The sequence below is a fragment of the Mugil cephalus genome, chromosome 14, assembly GCF_022458985.1.
Source record: "Mugil cephalus isolate CIBA_MC_2020 chromosome 14, CIBA_Mcephalus_1.1, whole genome shotgun sequence".
NCBI classification, from domain to species: domain Eukaryota; kingdom Metazoa; phylum Chordata; class Actinopteri; order Mugiliformes; family Mugilidae; genus Mugil; species Mugil cephalus.
In genome coordinates, this window is record NC_061783.1 from 17,801,874 (window position 1) to 17,824,793 (window position 22,920).

A 22,920-nucleotide genomic window follows, 5' to 3' on the forward strand; every position below is an offset into this window, starting at 1 on the left:
GCTGTGAACCTTTGTGTCCCCCATTATCATCAACACCACCATCACATCCAGACACGCGCACAGACCCCACCCTGCACCGACACAGTTTGCTGCAGGAGAGCCGTTCAATTAATGTTTATATGTTGTGTGCCTTTTATATATGTGTGCATTTGGCCAATAGAGAGGGGAGTCATTCACATTATAACCATATCAGCCGCAAGTCAGCAGACATGTTTGCATGTGAATGTCAGGCAATTTCAGGTCGAGCGCTCCCAAAATGAGATTCAATGTTCTGCTCACACATGGCGCTGTGCTGTGCATGTGTGCGTATTCCGTCTCTCCTGCCTGTCACACTTCGCTAAAACACAATTCCTCCTTCAAACCGCGAGTAAAGATAGCTTAGGTGGGAGAAGTAATATTGATTTGTAATGCTGCTGAAGGTTATACACACAGCGCTCCCACAGACGCGTACATCTCTCCCCATTTGCAGTGGCAATATGTAATGTCATTCTTCACTACTTCCAAATTTTCATGTCTAAAAGTGCATTTCGCCGCATGTCTGCTGCATGTCTTTACAGAGAGTGTGGCGCTTTGTAACAACCACAGAGTCATGAACAACAATACCTTCAACGTTTATGTGTTTTATTGCTTAAAAGCTGAAAAAAAGGAAACTCTGTTGCAGTCATTCGGAGTCATAATTTACTGTGGCATACGCCTACATTTCACATTTCCTGAACATTTAATAAGAAATGTGACAGAAAGCTAATCACATTCACCGGTGAAGGCATTATGGAGGATATGGAGAATAGGGGAGAAGTTTTGTTTTCTTCCAGGCGCCTCTTTTGTGTGTGTGTGTGTGTGTGTGTGTGTATTGAATGAGGCCTGGTTATGGAAATTAACAAGCATAATCCTCAGCCCGCAGTCTGTTGTGGCGCACCAATTTCATTTGATTCCTTTGAATCAGCTATTCAAATCTGGGAACTTGAATCTCGCCGACTAATGACATTCCTTTTTCATTCGCCTCATCCGAATCGGCCGTTTTCATTAAGACTGTGACCCAGATATAGACAAGTCAGTCCGATAAATTTGATTCCCGGGAGTGTAGACGGATGAGCATCGCTGCTAAGTACAGTGAAGGAGAGATGAACAGAGGGAGGGGGAATACTGTAGGGCTGTTCAGTCAATCTAAAATCTTGTCAAATTGTTAAAGGAGGAGGTCAAGGGTAATCAGATAGCTCCTCAACCCTGGAAGAAACACCTATTAGAGTCACTTACAGAGGACTAGGATAAGGGAAAGTGCATATCAGTGTGTGCTTATTCAGTGTAATTTAATATAAGTACATTTAAGAGGTTGGTGTGGATCTTTTTATAGCAGTTTAATGCCTGTACATGCATGCACAGAAAGCAGCACGACAATTAGAAGTGTATTAGCTTTAGGTTCCCAGAATCCAACCAATAACAGAAACAATTGGCCTGTGTAATCTAGTACAGCAGTGCTATAAGGGCCATGACACACCAAAACAATAAAGGTTGGCTTTTCACCAATGTTGGCTTCTCAGATGACTGAGCGTGTTGGATCAGCCGCAGTTGGTCGGTGGAAGGCAGGGAGAGATCGGTTTCACCAGCGCAGCGAAACGAGAAACTGAAGGGTGAGAAAAACCAAGCCAGGAGTGCACACACAGAAGGCTCCTCTCGTTTTAACTTCCCAACAATAATATCATGACACGTCAGTTTGGAATGAATGAAAGGGAGATCACGAGAAGCCAGCTCTGCCCGATGTCACACGTCACAGTCTCCGTACTTCCTAGCTGGCCCTAGCTCTTCCTGTTGCTCATTTTGTGTGACTAATAAAGCCTACTGCCACCTGTTGGTGAGGGAGAGTAATTTTCTCTCATGTTAATGCTGATTATTTCACACCGAACAGCCACAACATTAAAACCACTGACAGGAGAAGTGAGTAACATTGACCATCTTAAGGCGATCAGTGTTCTGCTGGGAAACTTTTGGACTTATATTCATTCACACCACCCACCTAGACCAGACACTCTTTGATACCAGCAGTAATCCCTAGCAGGATGGCTAGCAGCAGTGTTGCCTTGGACTATATTGTAAATTTTTATAGTGTTTTCTGCAAAATATCGTTCTTAAAAATCTCCGTTGTTGTGTACTGCAGCCAACAGAATGCCGTCCAGAGAATCTAACTTCAGTACGTGCCAGTCAAAACAGTCTCAACAACAGCTCTGACTTGTTTTAGGCAAATCTTCCATATTGCACCGCATTACATCATTCAGGTGCAGCTCACTTTTTCTGTCCGTCTCGTCTTTGTCTGCCCTGTTCCGTTCGTGGATGTGTGTGAACTGCGCATACACAGCATCCTCAATAATCAATGAGCGCCCCCAGTGAGCCACCTGCGTGACTCTCATTTGACATCTGACCTGTGTAGATGAGCAGAAGCCAGCAAGGGTCAACCCACACATGTCACAGTCTCCGGGGGGGAAACGGGAAATTAATCATTTGTCATGCGCATGCATTTTTCACAATTTCATCCTGTTCTTGGCGGTTCTCCGAAAAAAAAAACGGAAAAAAAACAACAAAAAAAAACACATAGACGTTGAAATTTCTGCAAACCTTTGACACTTCCTCATTAAAAAAACGCGTTTATGCTTCAAACTCAAATTACAGCGTTCCTGGCTAAACACAGGGATAATTAGGCGAACACTTGTGGTGCCCCACTTATAAAATAAAATGAAAAACAGAGCAGCTCGATATTATTCCCTTTAAAAGCTCAAAGCACACTTATTTTTTTTTTTTTGTGCTGTAAAACATACCTGTCTGGTTTGAGTTTCAATAAAGTCCACAGTGTAGTGTTCAATGGAGCGTGCAAGGCAAAACTAATCCCCACTCATCGCTCATTCTCTGCGACATTTAAGATCCAGCGCCCCCGATCCAGTGTTATTAAAAAGCCGAACGTGTGCAGAGATGGATGGAGACAGTGGTAGGGGGTCACTTGGACCATACGGTTGATTAAGTGGTTTTACTGGCGGGGGGAGTAACGGCTCAGAGCATCCGACAGTTAAAATGTTTTTGGAGGGTGTGTACGCTGTGTGGAATTATATGTGTTTGTATGTATGAATGTGGGTGTGTGTGTGCGCGCACAAGACCCCGTGTGATGAGGAACAGTTGGTCTATCAAGGAGATGGATGAGGTGGGCCGATCCTCCAGCCCTTCCCACCCCCGCTGGGTTTAATGGCTGAGCTCCATGTCAGGGATCAAAATACACATACATAAACATGGACAGTGCGCATTAAGTGTTTGGAAAGCGCATCATTTTCAATCCTTGTTGACTTTCAACAAAATAAAAAAACAGTAATTGTTTTTATTTCAAAACGGCATCAATTCAAACTGATTTTGGCAGGAATTTACGTCTGCCAGCATCCCCTCCCCCCCACTCCCTAAAAATTGCTGCGTTTCTTGCCTCAAAAACGCAGCGATCACAGCAGTTTACAGTCAACAAGGTCTGTCTGCAACAATCACCGCTCAGAAATCGCTTCCCGTAATACAAATTGAGGCGAAAGATGCAGCGGGAGGGGATGCAAATGAGGCATTAATTATGCGCCGGAGGCCCTCTGGAAAAGTTAAAAAGGAGAAAATAAATTACAGTGTATTCATAGCAAATGGTGTTTGTGAAATTTAATTTTCAGTGGAATTTCTCCATTACTGAATTTCAGTTTCATCAAAAAAAAGAAAAAAAAGAAAAATCTAATCAAAAAGGATGCAAACTATCGAGTTCCCCAAGAATAAGACACAAAAAGACCTTTAAGATGTTTAAAGAACCCAGCCCAGCCCTCAAACCGCTCTGCCAAGGCGTTCTGATGCATTGCCTAATAAAACACGGACTCATCCGAACACACACATCAACTTGATTGCACATAAATATACATGAATTCACAGAGACAATTAACGCACTTTAGTCGTCCTCCTGCTTGAATTAAAACCGCGGGCCTCACAACACAATCACGAGCCACAATTAAGCTGTGAAGGTAAAGCGGCCTTGACCTTGCTGTGTAATTAACGGACTCTTCTTTCATTAATCCCCCCCTTCCCCCCAACCCGCCGCCATCCTTTCCCACCCCCACTCCTCCCTCCCTCCTCTTACATCCCTTCATTCACTCAATACCCTCCTCTTTCTAAGCAGCCGTTTAATTAAGACACACAACATGGCGTCATGAGGAGTCGGGGGACAGAAGTCAAGCAATTAAGGAGTGGGCAAAAGACACGATGAAGGGAGGGGTGAAAGTCAGAGGAGATGCAAGGAAAGGTAAATATCTGTTCTCTTCTTTTACTTACTCCAAAATCGATGTTATATGGTAGTTTCTATTATATAAAATAAGCTCTTTTCATATGGTCTCCTCTGGTCCTCAACCATTTCTTAAAGTTAATAGAGAAACTCTAAATCATGAAATTACTGTTGGAGCGCTATACTCCTCCTGAGGTGATAGTAAACGTATTCTCAGAACGCTCCACCGAGGGCTAAGCTTGGGATTACGGTCCAGACGCCGGAGCCAGATTGGAACAGACAGTGACTCATCGAGAAAAAGTGACTCAGGACGCATTGCGTTGCATGTGTGCATTTTTGTGCGAACACAGCGCTTCCGCATACGTTCGCGTACGTGCGCCCCAGCCTGCGTTGGGGCCGGGCGGGGTTCCCGGGCCGGCAGGACGCGCCTGACGGAGCGGGCTGTTCACGGAGCAGAGGGATGCAAACAATCTGTGCTTAAAAGAGGCAATAATGCCTAAAAACCAACTGCTCAGAGCAAGCAGAGAGCAGCTAAAAGGAATCATACTGCACAACCAGACGTGGCAGACGTTTTGAGACCCACTTTCCTGTGCTATTTACTGCCTCACTTAACGCTGTCAACAGCCATTGCTTAATACAGGCACAGAGCCGTGGTGAGTTTCAGCTTGAAGCAGGTAGATAAACATGTGGGTGGAGGTTTTCGAGACAGCAACGCTGCGAAAGGAAAGACTGTGGACAAATGTTTTTTTTTCCCCCCGTTACGATGGACTGACCAGACGGCTGCAGTTCTTGTCATAATTTGAGTAGAACAAGCAGACACTCACACCCCAGCGTCTATCAGCCGTGGTTACAATCAAACACTGACACTGGGATCTAGTTAAGCCGGCCTGTTTCACACTCTCCGCTCCTTCTTCCACATCCACATGGTTTCCATTACCGCTTAGCTGGTAGAGTGTCCCTCCGCTATCTCCCGCTCCTAGCCGACTGTATGACACGGCTATAAATAAAGCCAGCGCATGAGCATCTTGCCCTAAACATCTGACAGCAGTTAATTGGCGATTCCAAATTGGCCGCTTGCCTCTCTTTGTCTGCCCCGTGATGGATGGGGGATGGATGTGCATGTTGCACCCGGCCTCTCTCCCAGTGCCAGCTGGGACAGGCTCCAGCCCCGTGGAATGCTCCACAGGATAAGAAGTTACTGATAATAAAGAGATAGATGCTCAAATAAAGCTAAATGTTTACGGGGATATCAAGGAAAAACGTATTTTACAAACTGATAAGGTCCATGTTAATGCATCTGGCCATATTATGAGTGTTAACCATTTAGATGCATTTGGTTTCCAACATTTCATGAATCTAGACACAGTTACTAATATACAACAAGTGTCCCCTTGGATCTATTATTATCATCAACTGCAAGGGAAAAGGGGACGTTTAATATATATATATATATATATATATATCAAGCACTGTGTTGATTCAAGTTACTTAGCAACAGCCAAGAAACTGTAAATGTGTGCAGTACATCTGATTGTGTTCTTCTCATCAGTAACTGCGGCGCCACCGACTGTCGCATGTAATTGATGATTTTATCAAGTTTTACTTTCAGAAGTTGTTGAAGGAACTAAAGAAACGGCCTCACGTGTCATTTCGCGTAACCATCTCTTTATACACTTGATTGGGCAAAATTTATAATTAACAGAAGACGACCCATCCGCGCCTCGGACCCTGACACGCTGGAGGGTTAATGAGGGAAAAATATTCAATCACATCATAGCTAAAGATTTGGTCTTTGCAAACAAAGTGCACGGACAGTCATAAAAAAAAATAAAAATTAAAAAAAAAAAAGGGAAAAAGTTTGTGTGTTTGTGTTGAGGTTTCGGAGCCAAAGAAAATCATCAAGAAAATGTGTCCTTCACAAAAGATGCAAGTTAATGAAAAAGCTTTTTTAATAGAGAGCAAGAAGACGGGATCTGTTTGGTAAATACATTTACAGAGTCTGTATTTTTTTTTTTTTTTTTTTTTACGAAAACACGAAAACTTTTCCACACACAGTGTATAAAGATGACAAAGGTCATGGAGGGAGAAGGCAAGACAAACTGGCAGCATTACTTAGCCGCTGCGTGGGAGTGTTATGTGTGCGAGCGTATCGATTTGTCCTTCCCCTGAAGCGCCGCAGCATCATTCCTCCGTTTGCATTTGTTTTGCCTTTTTTTTTTTCCCTCTCACTCCCTCGATCCCTGCTTTCCTGTTGGCTGACACCGTCCTCTCTTGGAGCTCTGTATTGCTGGGAGGCAAGCCCAGATGGATTGCGAGTGTAGGTGTGTGTGTGTGTGTGTGTGTGTGTGTGTAAGCAGGGAGATTCAATATGAACCTCTGTCTATATTTTTAACTGAGCCTGGCTGCTGATATGGCTGCAGTGATTAGTGTAGGGTTCAACCGCTCGCTCTCCATACAACCAAACCTGTATGCGGTATCGATCCAACACCACGCTTCCCGTTTATGTACTTCGGGATATTTCTGTCCTCCATACAAAAAAACAAAAAAAGCTGGATCCTAAATGCGGCAGCCAAAGTAATAATCGAGTCTTCCTATTTTTTTTGTATGGATTTTCTTACTGCGTGTTTATGCCATCAGACATTTGCCTTTCTAGAAAGAATTTTTATAGTTGCTGATGTGGTATCATGTCATCCAAGATGGCACCACGGAGAGTCACCTCGACACTGTGCTCTCTGGTACTTATTGCTTTTTTAGTGTAATAGCTCTTCATTAGTTGTATACTGTTGAAGTCCATTGTAAATATCCTTTATTTCTTTTTATTATTTTTTTTTCTCTGAATTCTTTATTCTGATCGTGTAATTTATGTTTTTCCGTTTTTTTTTTATTTTTATGCCTATTCCTCGTATGTGCACTCATACTTGGCCAATAAAGCTGATTCTGAGTCCAACTATGAGTTCATCGTCAGAATGAAAGAAAAAGTATTGTTAACCACTCACTGGATGATTTGTTAGCTTCTAAATATATTACATTTTATCTAACCTCTCCAGTTTATATACAACTAAAGAAATTTCAGCTGCACTTCTGTTGACACATTAGACTACATTCAGCTTTTCTTTTCATTTACAAATCTAAACACAAGTGTTGTGACTTGCACCGATCCATTCATTCACTGCACGGCTCTCATTTTTTACGCCAATTAAACAAATAAATCAGAGTGTTGACTGCACAGACTCAACTCCGACTATAGAATAACACGACTGCTCGTCGTCTGAAAGCAGCAGCCTCTTGAAGAAACTTTACTCAGCCCCATTGTACGGTCTTTATATCCAAAGACTATTGAGCCTTTTGAGGTCTGAATAATCTCAAGGTCCGGGCCCAGCTTTGATAGATAAGCACAGACGTCTTTCCTGTTTACCCACTCGACTGGCAAATCATCTGTAAGCTCATCGACCCTGCTCTGCTTCCCGTTGCAGATACACACTGTTGAGCCCCTACATGTAACCAACGTCTGAACAAAAAGGTCCTGGGGTCCTGTTTATTCACAGTGGAGGTTTCTGCATAGTAGACACAGATGTGACTTCACTGGATTACCCTCGTCATTCTGTCACTCACACACACTTTTTGTTTCGTCTATACCACTTCTCCTTTGTCCACCCTCTTCGTGGTCACACACACAGACACACACACACACACAGACACACACACACACACAGACATAGCCCTGCTCTCTACCCTCTGCTGAGCTGTGTCCTTGTTACAATCCTGCCTCTGGCACATCAGACGGTTGTCCTCGCGCGAAGGGTCGACATGGGTATGTGACAACAGCGGCTTACGCGAAGGCTGCAAACACTCACAGGAGAGTGGGGAAGGAGTGAAAGTGGTTTCAGGTTTTCGTCCTCTAATGTCCTGTACCCCGAAGGCATCTACTTGCTTTTACTTGTAGGGGTCGTGTGTGGCCGGAGCATTTTGGTCCGTGGAGTCGAATAACCTCCTGAGACCCTGCATCCTCATACGGGGACGTTAAGTTTCAGGTTTGTGGCAGCTTATCTGCTTCATTTAAACTTTTATCCTCATAACTAGATACTAATTTTACAGTTGGAACTTGTTTATTTACGCTTATTAACTTCTCTAGTTTAGTATGACATACAAACGTAACAAATTCCAATAGTAACGAGCTATAATGTCACTAATTAGCCAGTACTCGTCTGGGGACGTTGGGATTTCATTATTTGCAATTCTATCTTTGCTCGGCCATGTTCAGTTTTATATTTTGTTATTGGCAACTCCATTATAATATACAATGAAATAATCCCCATGTCCACTTATAAGGACATATTTTTTTCCAAAAACTACTTCCTGTTCAACAATGATGCTTAGTTTTTATAGTTTGGAGAAATTAAGAATGCATATCAAACTAAAGCTCAGGTCTCAGTCTCTCTTTTGTCAAAGTACAAAAGATTATTTGACGAAAGAGTGAAAGAAAGATCTATTTATAGTTAGTTACAGATAGTTACTTGACTGGGAGCTGCTTTGTTGTTGGGTGAGATGAGTGATTGCTGGTACTTTGCGTGGATAAAGTTTGCAGGGTTTCTTGCCAAAACACCTCCCCATGCGGATCCGAGGCTCTGGTTTCCTCCACCTCATCGGCTCCTCTCCTGGCCCGCTGTTGATCTGCATTGCTCCCTTCGCCGACCTCCTCCGCCCACTCCCCTCTTTACCAGCCGACATGCTCTTTCACCCCTGCCCGTCCACCTCGTCCTCAGTCTCTCATTCCGTAACGCGTTCTCTCCTGCTCTCACTCTCTTTCCTCCCACCACTCTCTCCATTAATACATCTCACTATCCATGTGCCCCGAGGAAAGAGCAGAGAGTGAGTGGGATCACTTCGACTTTGTGAGGAGTGGCTGCGATCCAACTCGAAAATAAAAACACACACACACACATAAAGTCAGGACCTAGCGCGCACACATACGCGCAGTCATCCAGAAACCCAGAAGCGGAAACACCCACCACTATTTCCATCTCCTACTTAATAATCTGCTAACTTTCTCCAAATATGCTTCCAGCTTTCTCGTTGGCAACAGAAAATTAACAGAGTTAGCAGTTTGCTTACTGCAACTTTCCCCTTCGCCAGCGCGTCTATTTCTGTGCTTTAACATAAGAGTATGCACGATGTGGTTTTGATTTCAAAGGGAACCTACAAATTATTTGCCCTGCAATTTATGAGGTAAGTTGTGAAATTTTGCACCAAGTTATAATGATCCTCGTCGAACCTTTGAGGTTGGTAAACTAAGCGCGGTGAGCGGTTGCCATGGCGATAGAAGAATAAGATTGCAAGGGGCTGAAGCCAGGATGAAATGATGAATACGAGGCCCTAAGCTGATGGGATCGCTTTAAGTGCCTCTTGAAGCCTCGGAATTATTTGCGCAAGGAATTATTTGCCTTACACATTGGTGATTGGTAGCATCACTTGACATTAACCCTTGGATGAGCAGGCTGTTTTTTTTTTTTTTGTTTATTCTTTGTCTTGTGGCAGAATTAATGCAGAGAGCATCTTTAAAATGGCTGATTTCCAGGATAAGGTGCTCGAAAATGTCTTTAAGTGTGTCGAGAGGAGTTACTGGAAAGATATTTTTGGCATTCGGATATTCGAGTTTAATGCAGTTAGTAGTCAAATTTAAAGGATTAGCATCTAGAAAGGGTAGAAAAATAAAACCATCATGACATCTGCATAGACTGAATATGATAATGACTTCATGAGAGTGATCGATCCCAAACTTTTTTGACATGGAGCCACACACACAGCAACACACACAAGCTTCAGTGTCATCGCGCAAGGCTAAGTTTTTCAACTCCCGACTTTGTTTGGAGACAAAGTACTGGCACCACGTATGGACAAACTGTCTGGAGCCTCAAGGACGTGCTGTTTTCTAGTGAAATACGCGATCCAGCTCCCCAGCCCACACAGACGTCCACAACGAACAAACAAGACGCCGCACCGGAGGCAGTTGTGCGTCGACTGAATTGCCATATATATCACGCAAAGAGGTTTTTTGTGAAGGAGGCACGTGCACAACTTATCGTAAAGAGATGGGCGGCATGAACAGAGGAAATCAGAGAAGCCTCAATCCGATCTGTTGAGCAGAACTGCTTTCAGACATGAGGCTGGGGGGATAATGCCGCAGATTGATTAAGAAAGAGGTAAGTAAAGAAGAAATACAAGGTTAGGGAAACACAATATTATCCTCTCTGGACACTTTTATTGGCCGGCTCGCAAGGTTTGTGGCATTTAATGCTTCTTTTCTTCTCTTCCTTTTTTCCTCATTCATGCAGAGCTGTGAAAGTAGAGACACAGAGACAAGAATACCTCCTGCAAGGACAATGGCAACGTTCATACGAGGGTCTAGTTTATTCCCTGCCAAGTGTAAGATAGCAGTTATGTCACTAAGTGTTGTTCTGTTCTGTGCACATGACAAGTACACACACACACACACAAAAAAAAAAAAAAGCGCACACAGACGCAGGAGTGCACAGCGCTTGATGCAGTACTCAGGCGGGTTGTAAGCATACAGATGTTTTGCAGGCACCCCGCTTGCATGTCAGAGGACAAAGCGAAACCTACAACAGCGATGTGAGAGTGTAAAGAAGCAGACGCGTGCTAGCCTGCAGGGAAGATGAAGCGACACACAAAACTGACATCCGCACAAACCCTCCTCTTTTCTCCCCGGATACCTTCCCTTTTTCCTTCTTTACTTTTTCTCTGAGTAAACTAAAAATGACACGAAGGAACTTCACGAGAATGAAAATATGATTGCTGCATTGTGAATACATTTTCATTTCTGAGCAGTTGGCTGAAAAATAAAAAAGGACTTTTCAGACCTCAGCTTCTCATTTACATAACTCACATCCGCCCACGCCGGCATTCATCCGCTTGCTATTTCAGGTATTCTGCTGTAAACGCGCGAACCAGTTGATGCCATAATCTGTGACAATTACTTCATCGACTAAGCCACAGGAAAAGAGTAAAATCAGAAGTGTAGAGCTGATTTAAACGCACAGGATCAAATAAAGTGGATTGCAATTGATTGACAGCATGACCCGTACGGCTTCCAAGATGGATCGTTGACAAAAGACTCAAAGATAGTGTGCGATTTGAGAAATCAGGTGATTGGTTGTTTTTGTTTCTAAACCTTTTGACCTCGACTCGCACGATGGACAACAAAAACCAGATTGCATTTTCGATACATGTCCTCTGGGAGAGAGCAAATCTAGATTTTTGAAAGCAGGCCAGCTGCACGTGATCATTTCAGCAACAACTATCACAGTAGCTCGAGCAAGAGTCTCATTAGCATTATGTAATTCTATTAGCAACCCTCTCTGAAAAAAAGAAAATCAATTTGTGTATTAATAACGGCAAGGTAGAACGCTAAAACCGCTGAGCCGGTGCTTTCAAGATAACCCATTTGTCTCACTAGTAAGAGTAGTAAGGATTTTTATAAATTAAAGCTCATTACTCACTGCTAAACACTTAGCATTATAACATCACTACTACCCTACAGTTCTATTCAAGACTGAGGCTTTTCAGTATTGCCCTACCTTATCTTTAGATGAACAGACAAAGAGAAGGTCAGCATCCCCCTGCATGCAAACGTACACAATCGCCACCCTCTCTCTCATCCAGATGCATGTTCCGACAGTTCCAGCTGGGCAGATTAGACGGCGTGACAGTTTATCAGAGAGGAAGCGACACGAGCAAGACAGGAAGCGGCGGCGACATCACACACGCAGCCAAGTCCACTTTTGCTCAAAGAGCGAATTTGAGAAAAAAAAAAAAAAAAAAGATGCAAATGTCAAGTCTGTTACGCCCCCGACACACAGAGAGCTGGAGTTCAGAGATGCCTGTAATATATCTCCAAATCTTAATATAATATTAAACATGTGGAGTGAACTGTTCTTTTATTCTAACTCAATTCCACTTTGATATTTATGAGAATTAATCTGTATTCAGGGCTGTGCTACATTTAAATCTGCTATAAACCGTTATTTTTAGACGAGCGATGGGTCAGATAATCAGCTGTTATGTGTGATGTGATGACAAAGCCAGAGAATGCACTCCCAGCTATGCACTTGCCCCTCAACCTGGTGCATTTTAGCATCTTTTTTTTTCTTCGGTTTTGACTTTCTAGTTCGCAACTTTTGGCAACGCGAGAACAATACCAGCGAGCAGTGAAATGGAGATGACACTGTAGTTCTCAGAGAGTGATCTGGGGTCAATCTAATACCGCGCGGGCACGATGAGGATCAGAGCTGTTAGTCACTGCACAGGGGCAAGAGTGGGGAGCAGCCAAGCATCTGGCGGGGGCAGAGCAGAGATCAAAAGCCGGTGTCCGGGTCTGAACTGCAGGAACTACAGGACCGAAGAAAGTGAGCGACGCGGGAGAAAAGTTTCCCCCCACCTTCAGGATATTATATCACAGCTGTGGCCCCTAAATGGAACTGGCAACAAACACAAACAATTAGCATGAGCCGCGCTGCTAGCAGAACATGTTACGGCAAATTACTTTAGACAACGCAACTGATGTGAGCTGATTACAGGCAGTACATTCTGATTATAGTCCAAGCCTTCAAAAACACCCACAAAGGAAAAGCCAAGCCATAAAAAACCTACATAACAATCCCTGATACATGATTAAACAGCTTTTAGCAGTTAATAATACTTGTTGAGGTCTGATTGTTCTTTTATTGGATGAATAAATTCCATAACTGCTGTTGCTATGTAATATGTTGTTAACTGGAGTTGCTAATTTAATTTAATGCATTAGCTTTGCCAAGCTTGTGCAATGCGACCAAAATATTTCTTCCTGCTTGGGTGGTTTGCATCTGGGCATGTGTTTGAGTGCGCGCGTCCCACTGTGTTTATGAAGAGGCCTCATTAGTATTTCCTCAAGATACTTGTTGTGTTACTATGATATCTACCACTGAGAGCTGGTATAATTGGACTAGAATGGGATGTGATGACTCTAAATGGGCTCCGCACTCGTTGTTACGGGGCTAAATGGCCACAAAGCCTGCTGGGTAGTACTCAAACAAAGGGAAAGCAAGCCTCTCCGTGATTGGGTACAACACGCATAGCACCTTTGTCTGAATTAGCGTGCTTGTTTTTCAGCTGACGTGGAGCCAAGGCCTGCTCGCTGCTTCGCGCGCACACGAACACGCGTAACGCGCGCTCCCAAACCCACGAGGGCGCAAACGCCCTCAAAAACCACAAAAACCACAACAGAAGAACCGAAACGTGCCATGCTGTATTCAGTCACTGCCACGTCCGCATAATGCGGTGACCTTTTCTGCTCTGCGCGCACACACTCGCGCGCGTGCACGAATACGTGTCCACACACAGGCAGTGAGACAAAAGACCAAAACATGCTGAGAGATAACACACAGTGGTCAATAAATGACAAAACCCATTCGTTCTCCCATCCATCCTTCCTTTTATTTATACCTGCCTCTCGCTGAGTGAACGTGATTGGCTGCCGGTGGTGGGTGGTGGGAAAAAACAGAGGGGGGGGAGTGGGGGCTGCTGAGCCAGACAAAGCTCACCAATTAGATTGATCTCTGAATGATGGGGTAAACAAAGGTTACCAAGACAACAGCCGGCAGGGGATTTGACAGCAACTAATCTAGGCTGTCTTTTTGACTTTGGTTAGAGATATGAGGCCAGACGGTGGCGGAGCAGACATACATGTGCATTGCACAAACACTTGTGCGCGCGCACACACACACACTCGATGATTGGCGAATCAATAATGGATCGAGATGCAACCCGTTCTGATCAATGCTGAGAGAAATAGCACAACAGAAAGCGAGGAGCACGGATATGTTGATATAGACTCATGCAAAAAATAAATAAATAAATAAATAACTCGTCGCATCTTTCTCCTTCGAATAAGACAAACAGGCCCCATTAAATTATCAAGCATCTGCTTTTGCAACTGCACAGAGCTCAGGTGCAGCACGATAATGCCTCTAGAGTGCGTGTGAAGTATCTGCGTGTCTATTGATTCAGTATGCGCACACAAATGCAAAGCAGCAGCGGCGGCGGCAGAAGGAGACTTGTCAATATACAATCTGGAGAATTCACACCTAATTGTGTTTGATCGCAGGTTGCTGCAGATCAATATGGGCGGGAGACGCCAGCCGCACGTGTTTATGCCCACCTACGAGAAGGATGCAAATACGCACAGACTGGACGGATAGCTTTGGCTTACGCGACGCCCGTCAGCGAGATACGTCGCTGTCTTTGATAAATCGATTTAAAATTCAGGAAGAGAAAACAATTCCGCGTAAGAAGCTTAAGGCTTAGGTTGGAAAAAAAATGGTTACGTAATGTTGTGGTGTGGATTTTTTTAGACCACTTTTTATTATAAAACTAGTCCTACAATATAAAACTACTTAATCAAAAAACAGCTACAGAGATAGAGGACGTAAAAGAGAAACTAGGCTAAGCCGAGTGACCCTTGGGTGAGTTCATCGTCATCCTGTGAGCGCCGACACTTGTAGCTACCAAGCTACGGCATTAACACATCTGTCTGCAAGACTTATTTGCTTGTATTAAAAAAGCTTGAGATTTTGTCCTCAACCAACCCCATCACACATGTCTAAATGTGCGCACACACATTGGTTCATATTGCATTTTACAGATTCAGTACATATCATATTATGGGCTTGAAACAAGCTATCAAGTTCAAGTGTGCCAAGGCGTGCTGACGCGCCATGACACTGATTGTCGGTTTTGTGCCCGGTGGCCGGGTCAGACTAGGAGAGTCGTAGTGGGGGGTTTAACACGTGGAGGACCGAAGGGCGGTGGGTGCAGGGACGAGAGGTGGTAAATAAGAGAGTAAAGAAGAGTGAAAGGAGTAGGAGTAAACATGCTTCATGAATAAATCAACCTAAACCGTAGCCCTAGAGACGTTGACTTTAACACACAGACGCACACACAGAGCAGGTCACTTGTAATTGAGGGATTAATATGCTCCTGTGACAAGTCAGATCTAATCCAGAGGAGGTGCCTCGGGCAAACAGAAGAAGAATGGAGGAAAGGGAGGTGAAAGAGATGCACAGGAGAAAAAGAAAAAAGAAAAAAAAACCCTGCCACCAGGGCGAGTAGTCTGGCAACTTTGGCGTAAAATCCCTCATCCTCAACTTCACACACTCTTTGTCTCTTTTCTCACTTTGAAGGTGTCGATTCACAGCTTCCCTGCCCTCGAAATTTCACTCTGATGTCAAGTGGTTTTCTTTAAAAAAAGGGGAGACGAGGAGGAGGAGGAGGAGAGCCACTTTGTGCGATTGTTTTGATGGTGTGCAACATGGCTTTTGTCTGAACTTAAGGGTACCGCTTGTAAGGCGCACGTAAGAAGCTGCACATCAGTCGCCGAGGATGTGAGCGCTTCACTCAAGTTGTGTTGTCCGTCGCTAACTGCCAGTAAATCTGGCATTATGGTAATACGAAGGGCTCAAGTGCAAAAAAAAAAAACAAAAAACAACAATCTTTCATCTTCTTTCGGGCCGCATGACAGCGAGCGACCGTGGCTCGGTCAGACGCTCTCAGATCTGCCTGGGCAGATATTTTATAGTCTGTCAGATACTTAAAAGGCAAATGTGACATCCAAAGCGTCGTTCCTCCCCTGTTCTTCCCCTTTACACCCTTCATCTCCGAGCGTTACACGGGCACTCGTGTTCCCGTCTTTCATCTGCACGCCCCAGTTTCCTCTTAGCAAATGGGTGATAAAGGTTCATATCGGGTTGAGTTCATGCACAAGACGCTAACAGGCTCATATGTATGAGGAGGATGACGAGGGGGAAAAAGGGAAAGAGCGTACAATTAAGAGGCGGATTTAGCCCGGAGCAGCAGGGAGCTTGTTTCTCTGCGGGGACAAAATGCGCTTCAATCTAACTGATGGCACACACGAAAGGATCAATCGATGCGTCGATACTCTGACAAACACAAATGGAAGTGGATTCCACCCTCGCACACGTGTGGTTTGTGACTGACCCCACGGCCTCTGACCTCACCACGGAGGCCTGCTGCAAAAAGAATGAAATCCTGGAGATCAATAATGCATCACATTATGATTATTACTGATGTCCCATGCTAAACAAGCACCAACATGGAATCCAATTACTTACACGAGTACGTCCTGGTGTAAAAACACATACATGAGTATTGAATTCATGCATTTCCTGGAGGCAAAGGTGAGAGATTAAGAAAACATGAGAATCTATACCTGAGGAGGACGACACACAGATATGAGTGTGTCCTTGACAACGCCACTGTTATCTTCATGCCTTACCAGTGCCGGGCTGATCCATGCTGCAGAGAGCAGACAGACAGAAGCTATACGACATGGCTCGCATCCCAGGGACATTTAGCACGGTCTATAAACCTTGGGCTCACACATACACATGGCCGCGCTTATTCGCGTACCGAGCCAACACTAATGACGGCGCTGTCATTATGACAGCTCGATACGATCACCTCGCCGCTCCTTGGTCAACGATAAAATACAAGGCCAGTCGCGGGCGCGAAATAAATCACAAAGGAGATGGCATTCCTTTTGTTGAGAACGGGCGCTCGGAGGGAAGAAAAAAAAAAAAACACGACGGCTTCACCGCCCTGTTTAATCAACTCAGAGAAGATCGCAGAATGGAGCCCTCCAGCCACGACGCGAGCCCCGTGATAAGCTCTGATGGTTGTTTCATTCCTCAAATTGAGTGGAATAAGAATTCCAGCTCTAACAAATGTGAAGCCCCCCGTCCCCCCCAAATACTTATTTTCCCCGCAGAAGAGCTCCCTTGAGGAGCAGTTAATGATGGTGTTTTTCCTGGGAAGATTTCACTGATGCCGAGGTGATGGGATTGTGACAGGCACCACGCACAGCTCCGAGGAGGCTTCAAGTGAGATAAAGACAGCACGACAACCCTGAGAATACACAATGACTGGCATGGGACCGCATGCGTACAACGGAGACGTGTGTCTCCTTAAAAGCATGGATGAGCATGAGGAGGAGGAGGTGGGGTGGCCCCCTGTGCACTAGCCCCTGTTAATTTACAGTGTGAGAGACTATATGTTGCGTGTCGAACAGGACTGCTGTGTGCGCGCATACGGTTTCGCCCTCACCATGCGCCTCAAGGCAATTTTGAGTTATAGGAGGAGATCTCGGAAGGTGTTGGCATGCGTGTGTCAGAGCGCGTTTGTGTGTCCACTGGGGGACTCATTGTTGGCTTCTTCCACAGATGGAAATAATTAATGATGCCTAATCTCCTAAGAGATAATAGGAGTAAAATATATATATTTATATATATATAAAGACAAAGGAAAAGAAATACAAACCCAGAGAAGGTTGACTTGAACATAGTGTTGGTAGCAGCAGCTAAGTTTAACTGGCTAATATTGACCTGACATACGAAAATAATGCGCATAGCTAAAAAAAAAAAACAATACTCGAGGAAAGATACTTATTTCTATTATTATTCTGCATTATGACAGACAGTATCACGTTGCCTTGTTTCCCACTATTCCATACAAAAATAATTTAACCCCTCATTCTTTGCAATCCACTCCCTGAAGAAAAACTCCCTCTGGGCTCTAAAGCAGCAGCAAATTGACCAATTACAGAGTGGAATCAAAGAAATTCTATTTTGACGATTTTCATGATGAGCATGAAAAGAACTTGAGAAGAAAAACATATATATACACACACACACAGCAGTGAAGGAAACATTTGAAGGGCCACACAGGTATGGAAGGAGATGGAGGAGATGGAGATGATGGAGGAGAGGACGGCCGCCCAGGGAGACGGCGATTATGTGAAGTCGGGGGGAGAGGAGAGGAGTGAAGTGTGAAGTAATGAGGCCAGAATGAGGGCTGCAGCTGTGCCGCGTCCAGCAGAACACACACACACACACACACACACACACATGGGCACACGGGCACACAGGCACACGGAGACGCACACAAACTCTGAAACACACCGGAGCCGGTCAGCCGTGGGGACTCCAGAATGACAAACGACAAAGTGACAAATGTGTCTTCGGGGAGCAGGGCAGCAGGAATTGAGTTCGGCGGGGTTAGACGACAACACCAATCCCACACCACATGCACACGAACAGACAAGGGGAGTTGACAGAGAGTGTGAAGACACAAAGGGTGATGTGAGGACTAAGTGACGGGTAAATATCCTCTTGTTAATATATATATATAAATGTATGTTTGCAGTCTGCGCACGATGTTCATTTGTCATCATTTGTCAAACACCTCATTGACCGTGATCAAACGGTGACAGCACATGTCAGCGCGGATTGACATTCATTTGACAGGCTGCACCCCGTGCAAACGCGCACACACAAACACACACACACACAGCCTCCTGAGAGCTTGACCACGTCGACCTGCTGCATCCCGTCCCCTATCGATTTGCTCTTTTTTTTTTCTCCTCCTCCCACTTTGTTTTGTTTTGTTTGGTCCCCGTTATCAGGACTGTTTATAAGGCTTTCTCTTGGTCAAAGACACACACGAACGGAAGTGGCGCAAAAAAAAGAGAGAGAGAGGGAGACGGTGCGACGGAAAGATAGAGAGACAGAAAAAGACAGATAAAGAGCGAAAGAAGAGACGAGAGATAAGAGGTTTGCCACCAGGGGTTATTGCCTTTTTCACGCTGCGTATTGACGTGCCCTATTAGGGGGGAGGAGGGAGGAGGAGGGGGCTGCGGTGTCAAATGCACACACACATAAATCTTTCCCAACTTTCATGGTTGTGCGCCGGTTGCGGTTCAAATTGCGGAACTGATCAAACAGAAACAAAGTCGTACGGAGCGCACAGGCACAGCAGCTGGCAGCTGAAGTATCCTGTGCCTCTGCACTAATTGGCGTCCTCCTCCTGTGAGTTCCAGAGAGGGTCTCGAGCAAACGGGCGCACGTACGAGCGCCGCGCCGCAGCTGAAGGACGCGGGGGCACGGGAGGAGCCCAGACAAGCGGGGAGAAAAGTGGGGAGGAAGCGAAGGTATCGATCACGGGGAAGGAGAGGCACGAACGGAGGGGAGGAAGACGGAGAGATTCAGGCGTTAAGAGGAATGGGGGGAAGGCAGAAGAAGACAAGTCAAGGGGAATATGGAGAGGAACGAGGCGTAATCCCCACACGCCGAGTTTGATGGTTGGGCCCAGCGGTCGAGGACGCCGGCGGGAGGTCCCGAGGATGGATCGATCCAATCCCTCAGACAGGGGTGGAAAAGTTTTTGTCTTTGAGAAAGAATGGGTGAAGGGTGAAGAAGAGGCGGCGGAGACGAGAGGGGAAGTCGGCGCCAGCGAAGGGGAGGCTGAATAAGCCGAAAGGTGAACTGAGGCAGTGGCGAGCGCGGCTGGTACGAGTAATAGGAATTATCTCTGTAATGCGGTTTGGCCACGCGGAAGGCCCGGGCAACGCGGGGAGGGGGAACATGTGGAGCGCGTCAGCCGCTGTGCCAGTCAGGCTTTGTTTTTACGAGGCCAAAGCACACGCGTCCAGGGCGGTCACCTCTTGCATCATAACGGACACAATCGGGAAAAAATGAATGAAAAGGAGCTGAAGCTTGAATGAGCACAAACAAAATCAACTTGTATGTGGTCAAAATAAAGCTCTTCCTAAAACTTTTGTTCATTCGGTTCACGACCTCATTATAACAGAGTGCATTTTAGAAACATCAGGAAGCCCCCAAGGCCTTTGGTATTTCTCACTTGCTTTAATTACGGCCTCTTGGATTCGTCACTAAATGGAAATGGTCTCTGTCTTCTAAGGCACCCGCATCTCCCCATTTGCTTACACCAGCACACACACACACACACACACACACATACACACACACACCAGTGCCAAGCACCAGGAGCAACTGGGGCTGCAGAGTCTCGCTCAAAGACGCTTCGACATGTGGCGTGTTCCGGGGGATAAAACCCTCCTGTTCATGAGCAACCTGCTCTACCTTCTGAGCCACAGCCTAAATTATTAAACTTAGAATAACTTACAACTACTAATGGCCTGACAGTACAAGGAACCCAGTGGCGGTGGGTGTCCCATAAGTCTGGACCCACAAGGATTTCTAATATTTTTTTTTTGGGAAGGCACATTATGTTTTAAATTTGGGGACTATTTTGTAATTTTATAGTTTTTTCCTATGAGACCAGACCTATGGGGCACTCTGTACTCATGGGATGTTGTTTATAGTGTAAGACCAATATAAATTTCTCGTTTGCAACAATTTTTTTGCTTTTCCTTATTTGAAATGTGATTCTTTTCTCTTACTAAAAGTAGCTGCTTGTTTTGTTTTTTATGATAATAAATTAAGGATATACATGCAGCACATTTTCATTCATAAATCTGTAAAGAGTAAATCTGGTCTGGAGAGCAGGGTGGCAGCACACCACATGTCACGTCCCATCGCGTAAACTAACCCAACCGCTAAAAAGCAACAAAGCTACAGCGCAAATTCGAAATCACATTTTCCCCCAGTGGGCCTTTCAGATTCCCGTAGCCCCCGTGATCTTTCATTTGCGGGCCTTTTACTTTATGTTCACAACCTTTTCAGAGCCTGATAACATTTTCCCACTTCCCATCCATCTCCCATCACTCATTTTTTTTCTCTTTACCACCAGCAAGCCTTCATCCCTCCATCCTTTCCCTCCCCCCTCCTGGTGTAAATCACATCAGGGAGTGGGGCAGAGCAGAGAAATCCCTTCTTTCTTAAGGACAAGATTAGGAGTGAGCACAGATGACTGGATTTAAATACAGATCGCCCTCCCTACGGAGCTCATCCCTAAACTGGGAGCTGGGAAGGACTCACTGCGGTCATTTTGTATGTGTTTTAAATGTGCGTGAGGGCAGTGACAGATAGAATCTACACATGAATAAGTGTGTCATCTTCTTTCTTTCTTTGTGTGTGTCGGTCATGATGGAAAAAAAAAAGCAATCTGCATGAAACATCTCAACCAGCATGTGAAATGAGTTTCAAAAATAATCTGGTTCCAAGTTCCATGAATGGTGATACATGCAAACACGACTGCACAAATGAATGCCTGATAACATGTAAATACTGACACCCGAAGGTCAGCGGCAGCTCTCTGTCCTGCTTAAACGCAACGAATCAAGATGGACTGCAAAGATTTTACCGTTTGTTCTCTGAGACGACCTTATTGCAAGCGTCACATGGTCATCTTTAAGGGCTATTGATTTGTTAATTAGTATACGAGCAGAACATCCTTTTGGATATGTGCATTTATGTACAGAGACGCATTTGCAAATGCGTATCTTCCTAAACTAACGAACAAAACATTCAAACTTTGTACCCCGGGAGAGAACAAAAGAACGACCTGAGCTAAAGTCAGAGCACTTTACATGCATTATTAATAGTGTACACTGGGTTTCACTGAATTACAAGCCAGGGCTCAAAATGAAGCCTGGTAGATTGAATGCAAACCTAAAAGAATTATGTTTTCATGAGCACACTTCCAAAGGCGACACTAATACCTCCTCAGCATGGATGTCGTTGCATTAGATTATTCACAGTTTATCGTCAATTTATGTAGAATCCCCTTGCTGTGTAATCAGAGAGGCAGTTTTTCCCTTCTCTTTTTCTTTCTTTTTTTTTTTTTTTGCATTAATTCGCAGCACTACTGCACGCTCTCCTCAACGTCGCTCCATTCATTGTCGCCCAAACGAGGAAGCACGAGGTAATCTCTCATCCCACTGTGATCTTAGGCAGAATTTCTATTTATTCCAAAACAATGCGGTTGGCACATTCACATTATACAAACGAGCGCACACGCGCACACATCCATCACGTTGTGAATTACAAGCTCCTGCGCTGGCGCTCTTGAAAAATGCTATATCTATTTCCTCCTCGTGTCCCCGAGCAGAGCCGACCACATCCCCCGGCCCCTTTCAGTGAGACACTGACACTGGGTTTTTCCGCCGGACCAAGTGATGCAGCTTAAAATTTGATGAGCCTTTTTTTTTTTTTTTTTTTTTTTCGGGGCTTTTTCTGCCTTGGAGCTGAAATGAACCCAAAAAGTTAAGGTCCCAGCCTCAATCAAAACGAGGCAGGTGGGAGAAGAATGGAAGATCGACAGGGCAAATATTGTGTGTGTGTGTGCGTGTTTGTAGGTGGGGGGGATGTGGGTAATGGGCAGAGAGGAATGAAACACACCCTGACAAGAGGTTTAAACAAGTAGAATATAGATGGAGAAAGAGGAATGCATAACAACTCAGGAACGAGGGAAAGAGTTTACGCACCGCGGAACGGGGGAGAGGGTGTAAAGAATGCGAAGAAGCCCAGACGAAGGGGACAGATAGGAGGAGAAGTGTTGTTCTGCTCGCCGGCCAGGTCCTCCTCTGGTCCATGATTCATTGCAAATGAAATGTCACCCTGGCAGGCAGTAATGCAGGCCGGCCCACTCCCCTGCAGCCTAATTGAATTTTACAGCCATATAAACAACAGTCAGCCGGCAGAGAGAGAGGGAGAGCGGCGGAGAGCGGGAGAGAGAGGCGGGTGTAAGTTATTGATGCTGGTGTTTATAGGTAGAGGCTTCTGATGTGCCATCAGAGAGTGTGTAAGGGCCTCCAG

The 22,920-nt window shown here is 45.0% G+C and overlaps 1 protein-coding gene and 1 long non-coding RNA gene across 3 annotated transcripts in view; one reads left to right on the forward strand and one right to left on the reverse strand.

Annotated features, from left to right (window-relative positions):
- Positions 1-22,920, reverse strand: part of LOC125019888 (ephrin type-A receptor 7-like) — a 134,620-nt gene that overhangs the window by 60,573 nt on the left and 51,127 nt on the right. The window lies entirely within an intron of this gene.
- Positions 9,472-10,785, forward strand: LOC125019889. The gene is made up of 2 exons (XR_007114137.1): positions 9,472-10,476; positions 10,609-10,785. It is a non-coding gene; the product is annotated as an uncharacterized LOC125019889 (long non-coding RNA).